Here is a 17,672-nt window from a genome sequence, read left to right as displayed (position 1 = left end):
ATAGAGGTTGTTCTTGTACAATATGTACATCCAGAGGTTCAGAGACTGTTGTTTTTTTTTTAAAAGACTCCACATTCTGCTAGAGTTCTTGGAGGCCCATCATCTAACAAGGAAGCCTCAAGGGAAAGTAACAGAGTCACTCCAGTCAGAGTAATGAAAACCTCAAGGCCAGAATGACAGTCCTCTCCTGTGTACTGACTTGGGTCCCTCCTGCTTCTTTGGCTTCCCACTCAAGGGAGCTCCGAGGTAGAAGACTGATGGGTGACTGACTGTGTATATAAACAGGAATAAGCTGCAGGTCACTAGACAAGTTGACAAGGCACTGAATCTCCTTCTTGGAAAAAGACACCTTCAGGGGAAAATCTATTTGACAACAGACATTTGTTTTGTTTTGTTTTGTTTTTGCCGTACGCAGGCCTCTCACTGTTGTGGCCTCTCCCGTTGTGGAGCACAGGCTCCAGACGCTCAGGCTCAGCGGCCATGGCGCACGAGCCCAGCTGCTCCACGGCATGTGGGATCTTCCCAGACTGGGGCACGAACCCGTGTCCCCTGCATCGGCAGGCGGACTCTCAACCACTGCACCACCAGGGAAACCCGACAACAGACATTTAATGCTCAGAAGTCAGGTACTGACATTCTGGAGCTTGAATATGTACAAATACCTCTGAATGGGCTCTAGATAAGGACATCATTGATACAGTCCTGCAAGAAAATTCTTCGGGAGACGGGAACACCAAGGAAAAGGTCTTGCCACACCACAGAGTAGTACAAGTCAGGAGAATTAATGCAACCATAGTTAAGTATGCTGAGAGTGTGTCACTGAGCATCACAAGTGAAAGGAGGGCTGCTGGTTGGAGTGGACAGAGATCTGGAGGAAAGCATGGGCCATATCAATGGCAGCAAACAATTGTGGTAGATGTTATATCTGAGCCAAGCTAAAGACCCACACAACAATCTCTATGAGTCATCTGTAGCCAATCTTTTAAAGAGGCCATATGAGAGAATCAAAGAGATGTGTGGTAGGAAAATAACCTCTACTGAAGGCTATCAGGCACAGTTGATGAATTTTCCTTTAAAGCCACAAGGCACCAGATATTGCCATGTCATTTGGGGTCCCAGCAACAAACATCTGGCACATTCAGTTGGGTCAATCGAGGGAAGTTTAATAAAGGCACTGTCTTCAAAGGTGCGAGTAGAAGTGAAGCAAGTATCCTGCAACTAGTAACTTGAGGTACGACTCCTCGACTTGAAGGAGCAAGGGCAGGGGCTTAGCAGCAGGTTACCACACCTGAAGAAAGAGAAAGAGAGAGCTGTGTAGAGAGGGTTACCTGGCAGGTGCAATGTTCTTTAGTTAAGGGGTGAAGCCAGCTTGTACAAGCCTGCCAGGAGGGAACCAAGAAAAAATTACCCAGCTCTCACTCTTCTCCTTCCCATGGATCTGTTCTTACTTGCTCACCGTTGGCCAAACCCAGCTGGAAGCCAGACAACAAGACAGTATTTTGACTGGCTCAGATTTCTGAGGATAAAGAAGAGCAGAGAGAGGTAGAGAGCGGATATGGAGGGATATCAAAAGATATTCAGCAAAATATCAATAACTTTAAAGGGCTAGAGGAATGCCAGTAGTCCTTTTTTCTTTTTAACTTGTTTAGATGACAGAACAAAATATCTGTTCACTCAAAACAGGAGATCTAGACTACACATTATGGAACTCTATGTCTACGTTACATTCCTCAAGAAGAGCAGTAACTATCATGTGGTTAGCATAGCCAATAAGATCAACTTTGAAAAACATTACCTTTTACCAGTTTATGATTTTAATGCTCTTTTACCCTTATTACAGAGCAAGAGCAATACATTTCCATTGTAGAACATTTAGAAACACAGATAAACTGAAAAGAGAAAACAAAATTTACTGTAATCGCACATTTTAGCAGTACTAATGTTATGGGATATGTTTCTTAAGTTTCTTAATCAGACCTTACATATGTATCTGTATACTTTTTAACTTTTTATTTTGACATAATTCTAGACAGAGAAGTTTTGTGTAGCAGTACGCAAAGTTGCCATGTACCCTTCACAATGATCGTCCAAATGTTAACCTTTTACCACATTTGCTTTATTCATCTCTCTCTCTGTGTATGTGCACGTGTGCACATATATACATACACAACTATAATTTATACACACATAAACATATTTTTCTGAATCATTTGATAGTAATCAAATTTAAAATCTAACAGAAGCAAGTTATGCCAATAACCTCTAAACCATCAATATCCCCAAGTGTACTGGGAAATCCTCAAAATTAAGAGAACAATAATGATAACAGAATGCTTATCAAGGAATTGATCAGATCAGATCAGAACACAGTTATCCAGTAATTGAACACCCTCAGACCTTTGTAAATACTCTGCCATCATATTGCAATCCTGAGACAGGCTGTGAAGGGTCCTGTGTGACAGATGCCCAGCCACGTTCCCATTTATGGGAATGAGACTCTTTAAACCGGGTTAACCCAAGAGAAATATTAGAGGGCTCAGAGAGGGACCTCAGGAATTCACCTTTGAGCCAGATCATGGACAGCCAGGTAACTGATACTCCATTCCAAAGATTTTGTTGCTGGCATCCCATCTCATTTAGAGTGTATCATTGTGGAGAAGTCAGTTCCGGGTGTCCAACTGTAAATGCTTGCTATAGAAGATAGAGAAATTAGTCATTTCTGCCAGGACATAAGCTACTCCCCGACTGTGGAACCACTAGGGAAAGAAGAGGAATTACTTTCTGTTTCCTGTCAGGTCCTGATTTAAGGATAATATGTTGGGACTTTGTTAAATAATTTTTTTTCCAGCATAGCACATCACCTTGAGAATTGGCATAAAACAGAGCCAGATGCTAAAATGCCTTCCTGGATAGTTTTCTAGAGTTGGGCCTGTTCCCCTGAGGTGTACAGTTGAAGATATCAGATGGTCCAGCCTTCTAAAAGCCAAACAGCAAGAGGCTTAGCCACAGGGTCAAAGCACAGAACAGCAGAACAGCATTGAGTTGGATGTCAGTTGACAGGAGCCAAGAGAGTCCAACTCAGGCTTATCAAGGAGCAGCACTTGCCTATCTGATCCCAGACTTGGCCCTATTTTAGAAGAAAAATTGCATTATTTTCCTTATAAACTGACACAGGTTTCAGTTAATTTAGGAGACTGTCTCTTGACCAAAAAGAAAAAGACTATTTTAACATAGTAATTCCTTGCGGAATGATTTTCCTGAGGATGCCTACCAGTGTCCTATGAAGGAGGTTGGCAATTGGTAGTACAGGTGAATGTCTTCTTAGCCAAAGGACCGCCAAGGGACCTGCCCTGTTCTTTGAGATCAGGAGGGAAAAATGGAGGAAAGATGGTATAGGAGGGCTAACAAGGAAAAGAGAAATCCAGGGCCACTCCCTCATCAAGTTCTCAGTTCCTGGAAGGAACTGCACGTGAATCTCTCAAATGCCTGTGGGCCCAAGAGTTAGCTGCAGAGGGTGGATGAGATTGGGGGCTACAGTCTTCAGTGGGATTAAGATGCACACATATATTAAAAAAATGCACACATATAAAAAGAATGTGACGGGAGGACCCCAGTTGGAAGGTAGCCAAAGGGACAGCTTGAGAACAAATCTTCTCTCAGTGGAGCCTGTTGAAACTACAACCTTGTCCACACTATGCCCATAGACAGTGAGCCAAAGAGAGACATAAACAATCTCTCTGTGGACAACCCAAAAGGTTCTACCCTTGCTATCCTTCCTCCCCACTCCATAGTCAGAGGGACATGCGCCAGGGAGAGAGGGATGAGAGCCAGACTGCTCTGAATAAAGGGTTTAGGGGAGACCTTAAAATCACATAGAAGATTTAAGTTGTGAAATGAAGAGCAAGGAGTCATAAGAACTGGAAATGACTGTTCTAATAGATGAATCGCCAGGAATTGATAGGAAAGGAAGTTTCAGAAGAGTGATTATGGCAGCCGCTAGGGGGATAATTAATTTTATACCCAACAGTTGAGATTCTTCTCCAAGACATTAAATTTAACATCCAGACACTTATACCCTCCCTCTCCTAAGACGCCTAGATTCCACCATACTCCTCCTCCATTTCTGCCCTCTTATTATAGCAGCAACATTATCAAGGATCAAATGTACACTAACCAACATCATAACCTCTCTTTTAATCTGTTTTCCCAGTGGCATGAGGAGCCCCAAATGGTCAAGAGGTAGCCTCAGCTTCTAATTCAATGGGACCATTGTGGGACTTTTAGTATTAGGAAATTTAAACAAGTGAAGCCCAAAGCAGTGGAGAAGGGAAATAAGAACTTTGTAAGTGATGTAAGAATCCCACTCCTCCAACATTTAGCCTGATCCATGTATTCTGGCTTTGGGAGAAACAGCCCCATATATAGTCCTGGTTCAGAACATATGCCCTGACAAGCATCCCTATCTTATAAGTGCTCTCAATCATATAAGGTCTCCCTGCTGACACCGAAAATGAATCTTCAAAAACCTTTCTACCCAGTGACTTCTGATGATGGTAAAACCAGGAGATCCCATGGTCATAATCAACCTTTTGCTCTATTACTTTTATGAAGTGTGAATTTCTTGGTCCAAAATAAAATTATACGAAATATTGTGTTAATGAATCAACGCTAAGTCCAAAAATGATGCTAATGGGAGAGAAAGGGCAGGCATGGAAAACAAATTCATATCCAGAATAAGTGTTTATTTCAGTATGGGGAAAGAGAAGTCCCTTCCATGACTGAAGAGATTCGGCGTAACTCATTTACCACCACTCACCTGAGTGTGAAGGTTCAGAGGTCATTACTGCTCACAGGTTGATAACCTGAAAAGAAAGAAAAAAATCATGTTATTGAGCCTATGTATAAACTTGAAATCTGCCACTATTTCACTTTGTTTATGAGCCCATTAAACAAGCTCTCAGTGCTGGGAAAGAAACCAACTGATATCTACAGGAGAGGTCATTTTATCTACCCGACAATTCAGCCATCTCTGCAGCAGGAGCATTTTGTTGAGCAGCCACAGGGGACATGGATATTCTTACACTCTGGGCTCATGCTGAGCTGTTCATTCATTCATTCTCTATCACTCAGGGTCCCAGCAGAAACAAATGGTACATGCAAATTAAGGTATTTCAAAGAGGTAACAAGGGTTATTTACAAAGCCATAGGCAGCATGTAGCACAAAGGACAGTAGAGTACCCTAGCACTGTTTCCACACCTAGACCCAAAAGCAGAGGGAAAAAAAAAACCCAGAAAGATAAAGTCATATAGAGAGGGCTACCTGGAGGAAAGCTGTGACATTCATTTGTGACAACCCAATGGGGAGAGTCAAGGGACTATATCATTTGACTTAAATGTCCTTCTTCCCTCACCTCTCTTCCTAGGATTCCTATTTACCAAACCCAACCAGCAGCCAGAGGACAAAGGATGCAGACCAAACAGGTCAGCCTTCCAGGGCAGAGAATAAGAAACGGGCAGAGAGGTGGAAAAGAGTAAAGAGTGGATCTAGAAAGTCACACAGGAGATATCCAGCACACATTAATTCAAAAATTATTATGTGCCAAACACTACTCCAGATGTTGGGAACAGAACAGCCAAAAAACAGACAAAAACTCTTAACCTCATGGAGCTCATAAAATATATAGTATGTAAAATATGCACAAGTACCAATAATAATGAGAAAATAAAGCAGGAATGGGATATAGGAAATATTGGCTGGGGAGGATTATCACAATCTTAAATAAGATGACAGATAGGGTTTCAGTTGAAACCTGAAGGAGGTCAGGAATTCATATCTGTAGATATCTTGAAAAGCAGACTATACATAGGGAATAGCAAGTGGAAAGGCTCTTGTGAGTACACGTGGCATATCTGAGAAACAAAGAGAAGGCTAGTAGGTGAGTTGGATTGAGCAAGAGGGATATAGTATTAAGAGATAATAGCAGAGAGGTGAAGGAGTAGTGGAGGCAGGGTGGAGACCATACCATGTATGTAAGGCTTTGTAGGACATTGACAGAATCTTGGCTTTACTCTGAGTGAGATGGGAAACCATTGGAGGGTTTTAAACAGAGGAGCAGCATGGTCTGACATGTGCTTACATCATTATTCTGGCTGCTATGTTGAGATAGACTGATGTGGAGAGGGGGATCCAGGTTAAATAAAGGAGGCCAGTTAGGATAGGAGGATATTACAACAATTCAGTCACGGGACAATGATGGTTTAGGCCATGATGGTAGCAGGGACAGTGGGTGGTAAAGGTGACAGGATTTGCTGAAGTACTGGATATGGATGTGAGAGAGAGCGAGGAAGTTGACTCCAAGGTTTTTTTGTTACTGGAAAAAAAGTAATTGCTATTTACTGAGATAGAGATTGCAAGAAGTTTGAGTTTGGTGTATTTTTCCCTGGGTGGATTTTAGGAGCTCAGTTTTGGACGTGTTGTTTGACATCCCAGTGGAAATGTGAAGATGGATATATGAGTATGGATTTTAGGAGAGAAGGGGAGATTTAAACATGCATGGATATTTGTGTGCCGTGTGTGTGGTGCCCTGGAAACCAAGGAGAGGTAATCAGCTATGACAAATGCAGCTGATAGTTTAAATAAGATTTGAACCTAAAATTACCATTGGAAGAAGCAATGCAGGTGACATTCATAAGAGCAGTTTTAGTAAAGTATGGGATGTAAGGTGGTTTGAAGTGGGATCAAGAAAAATGGGAAGACAGGGAGCTATACTCAATATCCTATGATAGGGCTTCCCTGGTGGCGCAGTGGTTAAGAATCCGCCTGCCAATGCAGAGGACATGGGTTCGAGCCTGGTCTGGGAAGATCCCACATGCTGCGGAGCAACTAAACCCGTGTGCCACAACTACTGAGCCTGTGCTCTAGAGCCCACGTGCCACAACTACTGAAGCCCGCATGCCTAGAGCCCTTGCTCCACAGCAAGAGAAGCCACCTCAATGAGAAGCCCGTGTACCACAATGAAGAGTAGCCCCCGCTCACCGCAACTAGAGAAAGCCCGCGCACAGCAAAGAAGACCCAACACAGCCAAAAATAAAAATAAAATAAATTTATATTTTAAAAATCCTGTGATAAACCATAATGGAAAAGAATATAAAAAAAGAATGTCTGCATGTGTATAACAGAGTCACTTTGCTGTACAGCAGAGATTGGCACAGCATTGTAAATCAACTATACTTCAACAAAAAAAGTAAAAAAAAAAAAAAAAAAAGAAAAATGGGAGGAGAAATATTGGAGATAGTAAATATAGACAAACCTTTCAAGGAATTTTGCTGAAAGGGAAGGAGAGGAAAGTGGGGTCAATATAAAGTCTTCTGTCTCAGTAAAGACAGAAGAAATTAAAAGTCTCTTTTTCAAACCTCATTGTCACCAATTCTCCAATCTTGGTCAATTAAAATTTGTCTCAGGGACTTCCCTGGTGGTCCAGTGGTTAAGACTCCACACTCCCAGTGCAGGGGCATGAGTTTGATGCCTTATCAGGGAACTAAGATCCCGCATGCTGCACGGTGCGGCCAAAAAAAAAAAAAAAATCTCAGAAATTAAGGTATGAGTCTATATAAGAAAAGCTACCAACAAAATTTACAACATCAACCTTATACCACTAGTCACCAAAAACATTTGATCTTTGATAAACACCTATTTATGATGAAAAAACCCTTAAGAAAACTAGGAATAGAAATAGAAGGAAATACTTCACCTTGATAAAGTTTATACGTCAAAAACCAACAGCAAACATAATTAATGGAGAAACTTTAGATCCGGAGCAAGATTAAGATGCCCCCATCTCTGCTATTATTTATACTCAAGGTCCTGGCCAACTTTATAAGGAAATAAAAAGATGTAACTAGCTGAAAAACTGTCATTATCTGCAGATGATAGAATCATTGATCTAGAAGAACCAACAGAATCAACAAACTGTTAGAACTAATTTCTCTAAATCAATAATAACCAACTAGAAAATGTAATAAAAATAAAACACTATTCACAGTAGCAACAAAAACTGTGAAGTAACTAGGACTAAATGTAATCCAGTATGCTTAAGACTTCTATGAAGTAAACTTTAAAACTCTAGTAAAGGATATAAAGAAAATCTAAGTAAACAGTTTTACCTTCTTAAACGGTACAACTCCGTAGAATAATAACTTATTTTGGAAAAAACTAATAGACAATATAAAGAAGATCTAAATAGATTAAATGTCATGCTTTTGGATGGTACAACTTTATATTATAACAATGTTTCTCTATATTCATCTATAATTTTAAGTAATCCAACTCAAAATTGCAGTTGGACATTCTGAAGAAGATGATAAGTTGACTCTTAAATATGAATAAAAATCAACTTAAAAAATACGAGTATTGGGAATTCCCTGGCGGTCCAGTGGCTAGGACTCCGCGCTTCCACTGCAGGGGGCAAGGATTAGATCCCTGGTTGGGGAAGTAAGATCCTGCATGCCATGAGATGCTGCCAGAACAAAAAAAACAAACAAGCAAAAAATATGAGTATAGAGGTAGAATTTTCCATACCTGATATTAACAGAATTTTGGCGCTTAATACCTGATGAATAAATTTTTGGCTCAAGAACAAAGAGACCAGTGGAATAGAATAAAGAATTTAGAAACAAAAATTTATCAGAATCAAATGTATACTAAAGAAGGCTCCAAAAATTCATTGAGAAATGAAGATTGCTTTCTTGCTTGATTGATCAATTGATTTGTAGATGATGTTGAGGAAACTGGCTCACTCTGTGGAGCAATATAAACTGAATTATTACCTAACATCATCACTATATTGAGAAATACAAACTGGATCCTTACCTAACATCAAATACAAAGGGGTATTCTAGATGGGTTAAAGACTTAAAGGTAGGGGTAGGGGGAAAGTCACAGAAGAAAAATTCAGAGAATATATTTATGTCCTAGGAGCAGGGACAGACTTTTTTTTTTTTTTTTTTTTTGCGGTACGCAGGTCTCTCACTGTTGTGGCCTCTCCTGTTGCAGAGCACAGGCTCTGGATGCGCAGGCTCAGCAGCCATGGCTCACGGGCCCAGCTGCTCTGCGGCATGCGGGATCTTCCCGGACAGGGACACGAACCCGTGTCCCCTGCATCGGCAGGTGGACTCTCAACCACTGCGCCACCAGGGAAGCCCTGGGACAGACTTTTAAACAAAATTTAGAAAACACAAACCATGAGGCAAAATGCTGATGAATTTGATTACATCAAAATTAAAGCTTTCCAAAACTCCAATGAGGTACCACTTCACACTCACTAGAATGGCTACAATGTAAAAAAAAGTGGAAAATAATGAGCAAAGAGGTGGAGAAATTGAAACCATTGTACATTGCTAGTGGGATTGTAAAATGCTTCAGCCATTGTGGAAAATAGTTTAGCAGTTCTTCAAAAAGTTAAACATAGAATTACCATATGACCCTACAATTTCACTCTTAGCTATATATTCCAAAGAATTAAAAACAAGTGCTCAAACAAGTACATTGACATGCATATTCATAGCAGCCCTCTTCATAATAGCCAAAAGGTGGAAATAGCACTAATGTCCATCAATGGAAGAATGAATAAACAAAGTGTGGTCTACCCATAAAATGGAGTATTACTCAGCCGTTAAAAAAATGAAGTAGTAATATATGCTATAACATGGATGAACCTCCAAAACATACTAAACGAAAGAAGTCAGACACAAAACGACGTATTGCATTATATGACCTATCCAGAATAGAAACATTCATAGAGGTCAAACAGATTGGTGGTTGCCAGGGCTGTAGGGGACGCAGCATGGGGAGAAACTGCTTAATGCAGAAGGGTTTTACTTTGGGCTGATGTTTGGAACTAAATAGAAGTAGTAGTTGCATGACATTGTGAATGAACATGTCAGTGAATCGCTCACTTTAAAATGGTTAATAGGGACTTCCCTGTTGGTCCTGTGCGTAAGACTGCGTGCTCTCAATGCAGGGGATCTGGGTTTGATCCCTGGTCGGGGAACTAGATCCCGCGTGCATGCCACAACTGAGTCCACATGCCGCAACTAAAAGAGAAAAGATCCCACATGCCGCAACAAAGACCCCGCATAGCCAAAATAAATAAATAAATATTTTTTAAAGATAATTAAAAAACTAAAATTGTTAATAAAAGTCTTGGTGGAAGTATTAAAAAAAAAAAAAGCTTTCTATCCAGAGAAAAAATTAATAGACAAATAATAGAATTAAAGAAGATTACTTGTACTCATAAAAACTGACAATGGATTGATATCTAGAATATACCAAAAAATTTTGCAAATGAACAAGAAAAAGAGCAATCGCAATAAAACAATGGGCAGAAGAAACCAAAAGTTGATTAAGATATGAAGAAATGTTAACACTCATTAATAATCAGCGAAATGCAAATTAAAACAGCAATGAGATATTAATTTACACCTATTAGATAGGAAGAAAATTAGCAAGTTGAATGTGTACTAAGTATGTGTATAGGCGGATACATCTTAGATCATGTTCCACAGAAGCAGACGTTGAGATATGGACTTATTTGCCAGTGATGTAAACACTAAGGAAGTCTTCCCAGGATGAACTGGTAAGGGAGTGGGGAATACAGGACAGAAAAAAGAAACCGATGCAGCCAAAAATGAATAAATAAATAAATATTTTAAAAAAGAAAGAAAGAAATGGGACCTAATTAAAAGCTTTTGCACAGCAAAGGAAACCACCAACAAAATGAAGAGACAACTTCTTAAATGGGAGAAAATATTTTAAAATGATATGACCACTAAGGAGTTAATATCCAAAATATATAAATAGTTCATATAATTCAATATCAACAAACAAACAAACAAACATCCCAATCAAAAAATTGGCAGAAGATCTGAATAGACATTTTTCCAAAGAAGACATACAGATGGCTAACAGGCACAAGAAAAGATACTCAAAATCTTTAGGTTGTTTCCATGTCCTGGCTATTGTAAATAGTGCTGCAATGAACATTGGGGTACATGTGTTCTTTTGAATTGTGGTTTTCTCAGGGTATATGCCCAGTAGTGGGATTGCTGGGTCATATGGTAGTTCTATTTTCAGTTTTTTAAGGAACCTCCATACTGTTCACTCCACAATTGATATTGGCTCTATCAGTTTACATTCCCACCAACAGTACAAGAGGGTTCCCTTTTCTCCACACCCTCTCCAGCATTTAGGGTCTGTCATACAGAGTGAAGTAAGCCAGAAAGAGAGAAATATCGTATATTAACGCATATATGTGGAATCTAGAAAAATGGTACAGATAAATCTATTTGCAGGGCAGGAATAGAGACGTAGATGTAGAGAAGGGACATGTAGACACGGGGTGGGGGAAGGGGAGGGTGGGACGAATTGGGAGATTAGGATTGACATATATACACTACCGTGCATAAAATAGATAGCTAGTGAGAACATGCTATAAAGGACAGGAAGCTCAGCTCAGTGCTCTGTGATGACCTAGATGGGTGGGATGGGGGTGGGGTAGGAGGGAAGTCCAAGAGGGAGGATATAGGGGTATACATATAGCTGATTCACTTTGTTGTACAGCAGAAACTAACACAACATTGTAAAGCAATTATACTCCAATAAAAAAAAGAAAGGCTAGCATCAAAAATTCTACAAATAACAAATGTTGGAGAGGATGTGGAGAAAAGATAACCCTTGTACAACTGTTGGTGGGAATGTAAATTGGTGCAGCCACTATGGAGAACAGTATGGAGGTTCATCAAAAAACTAAAAATAGATTTGCCATATGATCCAGCAATTCCACTCCTGGGTATATATCCAGAAAAAAGGAAAACACTAATTCAAAAAGATACATGCACCCCAGTGTTCATAGCAGCACTATTTACAATAGCCAAGATATGGAAACAACCCAAGTGTCTATCAACAGACGAATGTATAAAGAAGTTGTGGCTTATATATACAATGAAATACTACTCAGCTATAAAAAAGAATGAAATTCTGCCATTTGCAGCAATGTAGATGGACCTAGAGGATATTATGCTTAGTGAAATAAGTTAGAGAGAGAAAGATAAATATTATATGATATCACTTATAAGTGGAATCTAAAAAGTAATACAAATGAATGTATATGCAAAACAGAAACAGACTCATGGATATAGAAAACAAACTAGTGGTTACCAAATAGGAGAGGGGAGAGGGGAGGGGCAAATTAGGAGTATGGGATTAAGAAATACAAACTACTACATATAAAATTGATAAGCTACAATTATATATTGTATAGCACAGGGAATTATAGCCACTATCTTGTAACAACTTTTTTTTTTGGCCGCGCCATGTGCAGTTTGCGGGATCTTAGTTCCCCAACCAGGGATTGAACATGGGCCCTCGGCAGTGAAAGCACCAAGTCCTAACTGCTGGACCACCAGGGAATTCCCAACTTTTAATGGAATATAATCTGTAAAAATACTGAATCACTAAGTAGTATGCCTGCAACTAATATAATATTGTAAATGAACTATACTTCAATTAAACAAATAAAATAAGCCATTATTAATAAATTATAGCACCTTAAAAATAATAAAACACATTTTTTAAGTAGTATTGAATTTTGTGGAATGAATATAAATTTTTCTTAGATAAATAAGGATGGAAAATATTTTTATTGAATGATATAGTTCTATAAAATTGGTATTTAAAAGCAAGGAAACATTCATAATATTAACAAGCAAGATATTCTGTGGGATATATCTGCATATTCTTCTAGTAATTACCCTTAAAATTTCAATGTGCAGTTTTTACAAATTTAAGAAATATACTCCTGAACAGATGGAGTTAAAAAGGAAGACTGTTTACTTCTGAACTCTTCCCTGCCACTTTCCCTGCTATCAAGCAGTATTTTGGTTACATCTTGTCTTTTTGGTAACTATTCATTTTGATAGAATTTAAAATTTAGAGAAAAGTTGTAAGAATGGTATCTACCCTTAACCCAGACTAAACAGTTGTGTACATTTTCCCCCCTTTGCTTTATCACAGGTTTTCAGAAATTTGAGTATAATGTTTCTCAGTCCCATTTTCTTTTTGTTTATTCTGCTTTGGGTTTGTTGAGCTTCCTGAATCGGTTGATTGATATTTTTCTTCAAATTTGGAAACTTTTCAGCCATTATCTCTTAAAATATCTTCCCTTCCCCACTTACCAGGGCCTCCAATTACACATAGGTTAGACCATTTGATATTGTCCTACAGGTCATGAGGCCTTGTTTATTTTTCTTATGTATTTCATGTGTTCTCTATATGCTTCAGTTTGGATATTGTTCATTTTCTTTTGTTATGTTGTCAGATTTACTGAGATTTTCTTCCTTTGTATCTAGTATGCTATTAAGCCCTTTAGTGTAATTAGATGTTGTATTTTTTTCCTATGGAACCTGTTAGACTCACGACATTCAGTGATAAAAAGCCATACAAGCATTTTTACTATGCCAAATATTCAAAAATTAGTGTTATTGAATGTTTTAATTGTGTGAATTGAAGTATCTGACCAAACAGTTTTTGAACAGGGTAATGTGTTTCTCTTCCATGTGTGAATATTTTCCCCTATATTAATTGAGGTTTTGATTGGGTTAGGTTTTAATCTCATATAGTGTATGCCTATATGTTTTTTCTTTTTTTAAATTGAGTTATGAAACTTCCCAGGAGAACTTCCAGAAGTGCTCATGGACCAACATAGAATCTCCTACATCCCCTAAAGGTTATCTGTGGGCCAACTCTAGCACCCCGTCAACTGGTGCCTCTCCCCTAAAGTCAAAGTCTCAGGTAAAAGTTAAAGTCTGTACGTGTTGAGGAGCTGCCTAAGACTATGCAGTAAGAAAGAAGAAGGAAGACTGTTCTCTACTCTGATCTCCAGCATATTGGTAACCACTCAAAGATGTCTGGACATGTAAGGGGTAGAGGCCAGGCACTGGGGAAATTGATTGGATTCCTTGCAGATCCAATCACGTAAAGTGCAAATGTTGTTTTAGTCACTACTTAGAGGCTATTTTCACATCCCAAATTATGAATTTGAGCACCCGAAATGCATGTAATAATGTAATAACTATTAATTTGATCAGCTTTCCAATAACTGTTTAGCTATATTGGCTTCCTCAAATCCAAATCAATATCTTTTCCCCTTAGCTTATATTTACACTGGTCCTAAAACTCAAAGTTTCTCTGTTATCTGCTTATGGATTCCTGAAGCATCCCTTCCCCAAAGTTTTTATTCCCAGGAATCATCAAAGTCCCCCAGCTGTTCTCATTAAGGACTTCCAATTTGTTACCATCGGAGGGCGACTTTCAATAATTTCCTGGGGGCTTCCCTGGTGGCGCAGTGGTTGGGAGTCCGCCTGCCGATGCAGGGGACGCGGGTTCGTGCCCCCGTCCGGGAGGATCCCACGTGCCGCGGAGCGGCTGGGCCCGTGAGCCATGGCCGCTGGGCCTGCATGTCCGGAGCCTGTGCTCCACAGCGGGAGAGGCCACAACAGTGAGAAGCCCGCGTAACATACACACACACACACACACACACACACACACACACACACACACACACACACAAATTCCTGGATCCAGGCTCCCTCTTGGGGTATAATTCTAAATTGTTCCCTAATATCATTCCTTTCCTCTTCCATTAAATCTCTGTACGACACAGTCATTTTCCCAGACCTACTATCATCAAAAACATCTCCCCAACCTTTTCCTATCCTAGTCCCAAGTGTAAAAGCAGTTAGGTCCATATAAAATCAGAGAGATATTTTTCTTTTCTTTTTGTATAAGACTAGTTTTGACATTTCAGATCTCGTGTCTTCCCCTGAGTGTCAATCTCTCTTCATTCATCTACTGATATGCCACTAGTTTGCCTTCTATCATTTCTAAAACTAACATTTTCAAGCCATAGTTCTCTCTTCATTTGAAACACCCAGTTGGTTGGCCCTGCCTGCTGATCAGGGCATTCCCACTGTTTCTGGACCAGCCTAACTCCATAAGTAAAGGCATACCAGATGCAGGCTCCCTATAGTGAATTTTCAGCCTTTCCAATGGTATTGTTTCATTCTTCTTGTAAGAATAGACCTCTTCCTCTTCATCTAGTCATGGCTATACTGCTATGGTATTCACAAATGTGATTGGCTCAAAACTAATAGACATATCAGAGCCAAACTGAGAGCACAGAGCAGAGGTGGGTAGGGAGGGAAATGCCTCAAGGAGGCTGTTGATAAGCCACATAAAACCCTCGATTCTGGTTCCACGCTGATTTTTGCTCACACCTACTTCTTCTTTAAGAACAAGATAAAAAGGGAGAAGGTTTGGGATGGCTATTTAGTACCACCAACGATGCGTAGCAATAATAAATCAAGCCCCCAAACTCACATAGTCTACTTGGAATTTTTCAGCAGGGTTTTCAGTTACTCATTCAATCAACAAATATTTGCCGAGTGTCCACTGTGTATCAAATAGTACTCTTCCAAGCACTGGGGAGATAGTAGTGAAGACAGCATGCAAAATCCTTGCCACATTACAGTGTACATTCTTCTAAAGGAGATGGATAATAAATTTAAAAGTATATAAATTCAGGTAAATCGAAGGGCTTTGAAGAATAATAAAGCATAATACAGAGATACAATTTCATTGGGAGAGAGTACCTATTTGGAGTGGCTAAGGAAATCCTGTCTTATAAGGTGACACTTGCCCAGAAAAATGAATGGAGTGAGGGTGTAAGTCATTGGAAGTTCTTGGTGAAGAGTGTTCCAGAGACTAGAATTAACAAAAGCCCTGAAAGGGAATGACCTTAGCGTGTTCAAGGAATAGCAAGAAGTCCAAGATGGCAAGAGTTGCTGCCATGATGGAGAGCCTAGAAGGAGATGAAGTTAGGGAGAAGGGTGATCTTGTATAATATAGTAAAGAGTTTGGGTTTTATTTTAAATGTGATAGGAAGTATTGAGAGGGTTTGAGCAGGAAAATTCTGTAATTTTTTAATTTTTCATTTGAAAAAGATCTATCTACAGAAATACATTTGCTTCTTTCCTTCCCCTTCTCCTGTGTGTTTAACACTGTCTCTGGGTTTAACCAAGTGTTCATGAGGACATAAGGGAAGCAGGCCCACCATGCAAACTCAGGGAAATGGAATACTTGGACCATAATTCATAGACTCTTTCTAAAAGCCTGAGAAAGATCACTTAGAATTCTTTCTTATCAAATGTCTTTGATTTCTTAAGGGAAATAGAGCTGATAAGACCTGCCAACAGGCATCTAATCTGTGCCTGACATATTGTTCACTTCCTAACATTACTTCCCCTTTTCCTCATCTCCTGCAAAGGAGATTCATCACAAAGAAAGCTGCAATTGTTTTTAGGCAGCCCATAGTGAAAGGAAGCTTTGGCTTGGACCAGGGTGGTTGAAAGGCAGTCAGATTTGGAACACATTTGGATAATGGAATCAATAGGTCTTGACGATGAATAGATTGGATGTGTAGTTGAGGGAATAAGAGGAATCAAGGATAACTCCAAAGCTTTCTGCCTGAACAATCGAATAAATGGCAGTGCCACCTCTTGAGATGGGAAAAACTGAGGGAGGAATGATGGGGAGGGAGAATCAAGAATTATTTTGAACTTGTCAAGTCTGAGATATCTGTTAGCATCCAAGAGCAGATGTAAACTGCAATTGCATCTCGTCCCCAACCAGAATGTAAGCTCCAAGAGGATAGGGATTTTTGTCTGTTTTGTTTACTACTGTATTCTTGGAGCCTAGATGAGGCGCTGGCACATAGCAGGGTTTTTTGTTTTGTTTTTTTAAATAAATTTATTTATTTATTTATTTTTGGCCACGTTGGGTCTTCGTTGCTGCATGCGGGCTTTCTCTAGTTGCAGTGAGTGGGGGCTTCTCATTGCGGTGGCTTCTCTTTGTGAAGCACGGGCTCTAGGCGTGCAGGCTTCAGTAGTTGTGGCACGCGGACTCAGTAGTTGTGGTTCACGGGCTCTAGAGCGTAGGCTCAGTAGTTGTGGTGCACAGGCTTAGTTGCTCCACGGCATGTGGGATCTTCCTGGACCAGGGCTCGAACCCTTGTCCCCTGCATTGGCAGGTGGATTCTTAACAACTGCGCCACCAGGGAAGTCCCACAGCAGGTGTTTGATAAATATTTGGCATTTGCTGCATGAATGAACAAATAAATGAGTAAATGTGAGTCTGAAGCTTTCATAGTTTGAAGTCCTGACCTGTAGCCATTGCTGAGCAGAATGATAAAAAGCAAATGGTGGCAACAAATACCATATATTAATACCTAAAATAGTGAGAGAAAGCCATGTCTGAGGGGCCTCTTCCCTCTATCAGAAATCAAATTCAAATTTCTGGATTGGCCTGCCACATGGAGAAAAGGGAGACATGGAGAATAGAGGGCCAGAGCCTGAACAGAGGAATGAGTGAAACCATTTATGTGAACATCTCCTTTCTCCTGGTTCTCCAACCTCTGGCCACTCCTTTTTGGCATTCTTTACACCATCCACTTGTGATGTTCTTCTTTTAGCGTTTGCTTTATCTGAGCCTCTGTCCCGTGCCTTAGTGTCTTTTCAGCCCACCGTTTCTCCTGCTTAAGCTCATTGGCTCCAATACTTTC

At 39.8% G+C, this 17,672-nt stretch overlaps 1 protein-coding gene across 1 annotated transcript in view; it reads left to right on the top strand.

Annotated features, from left to right (window-relative positions):
- The window catches only part of TSGA13 (testis specific 13), a gene marked incomplete at both ends in the record, with an annotated part of 36,417 nt that overhangs the window by 926 nt on the left and 17,819 nt on the right, over window positions 1-17,672 (top strand). The window lies entirely within an intron of this gene.

The sequence above is a fragment of the Stenella coeruleoalba genome (genome assembly GCF_951394435.1).
Source record: "Stenella coeruleoalba genome assembly, chromosome: 9".
NCBI lineage: Eukaryota > Metazoa > Chordata > Mammalia > Artiodactyla > Delphinidae > Stenella > Stenella coeruleoalba.
This window is presented reverse-complemented; position numbering and strand designations above follow the sequence as displayed.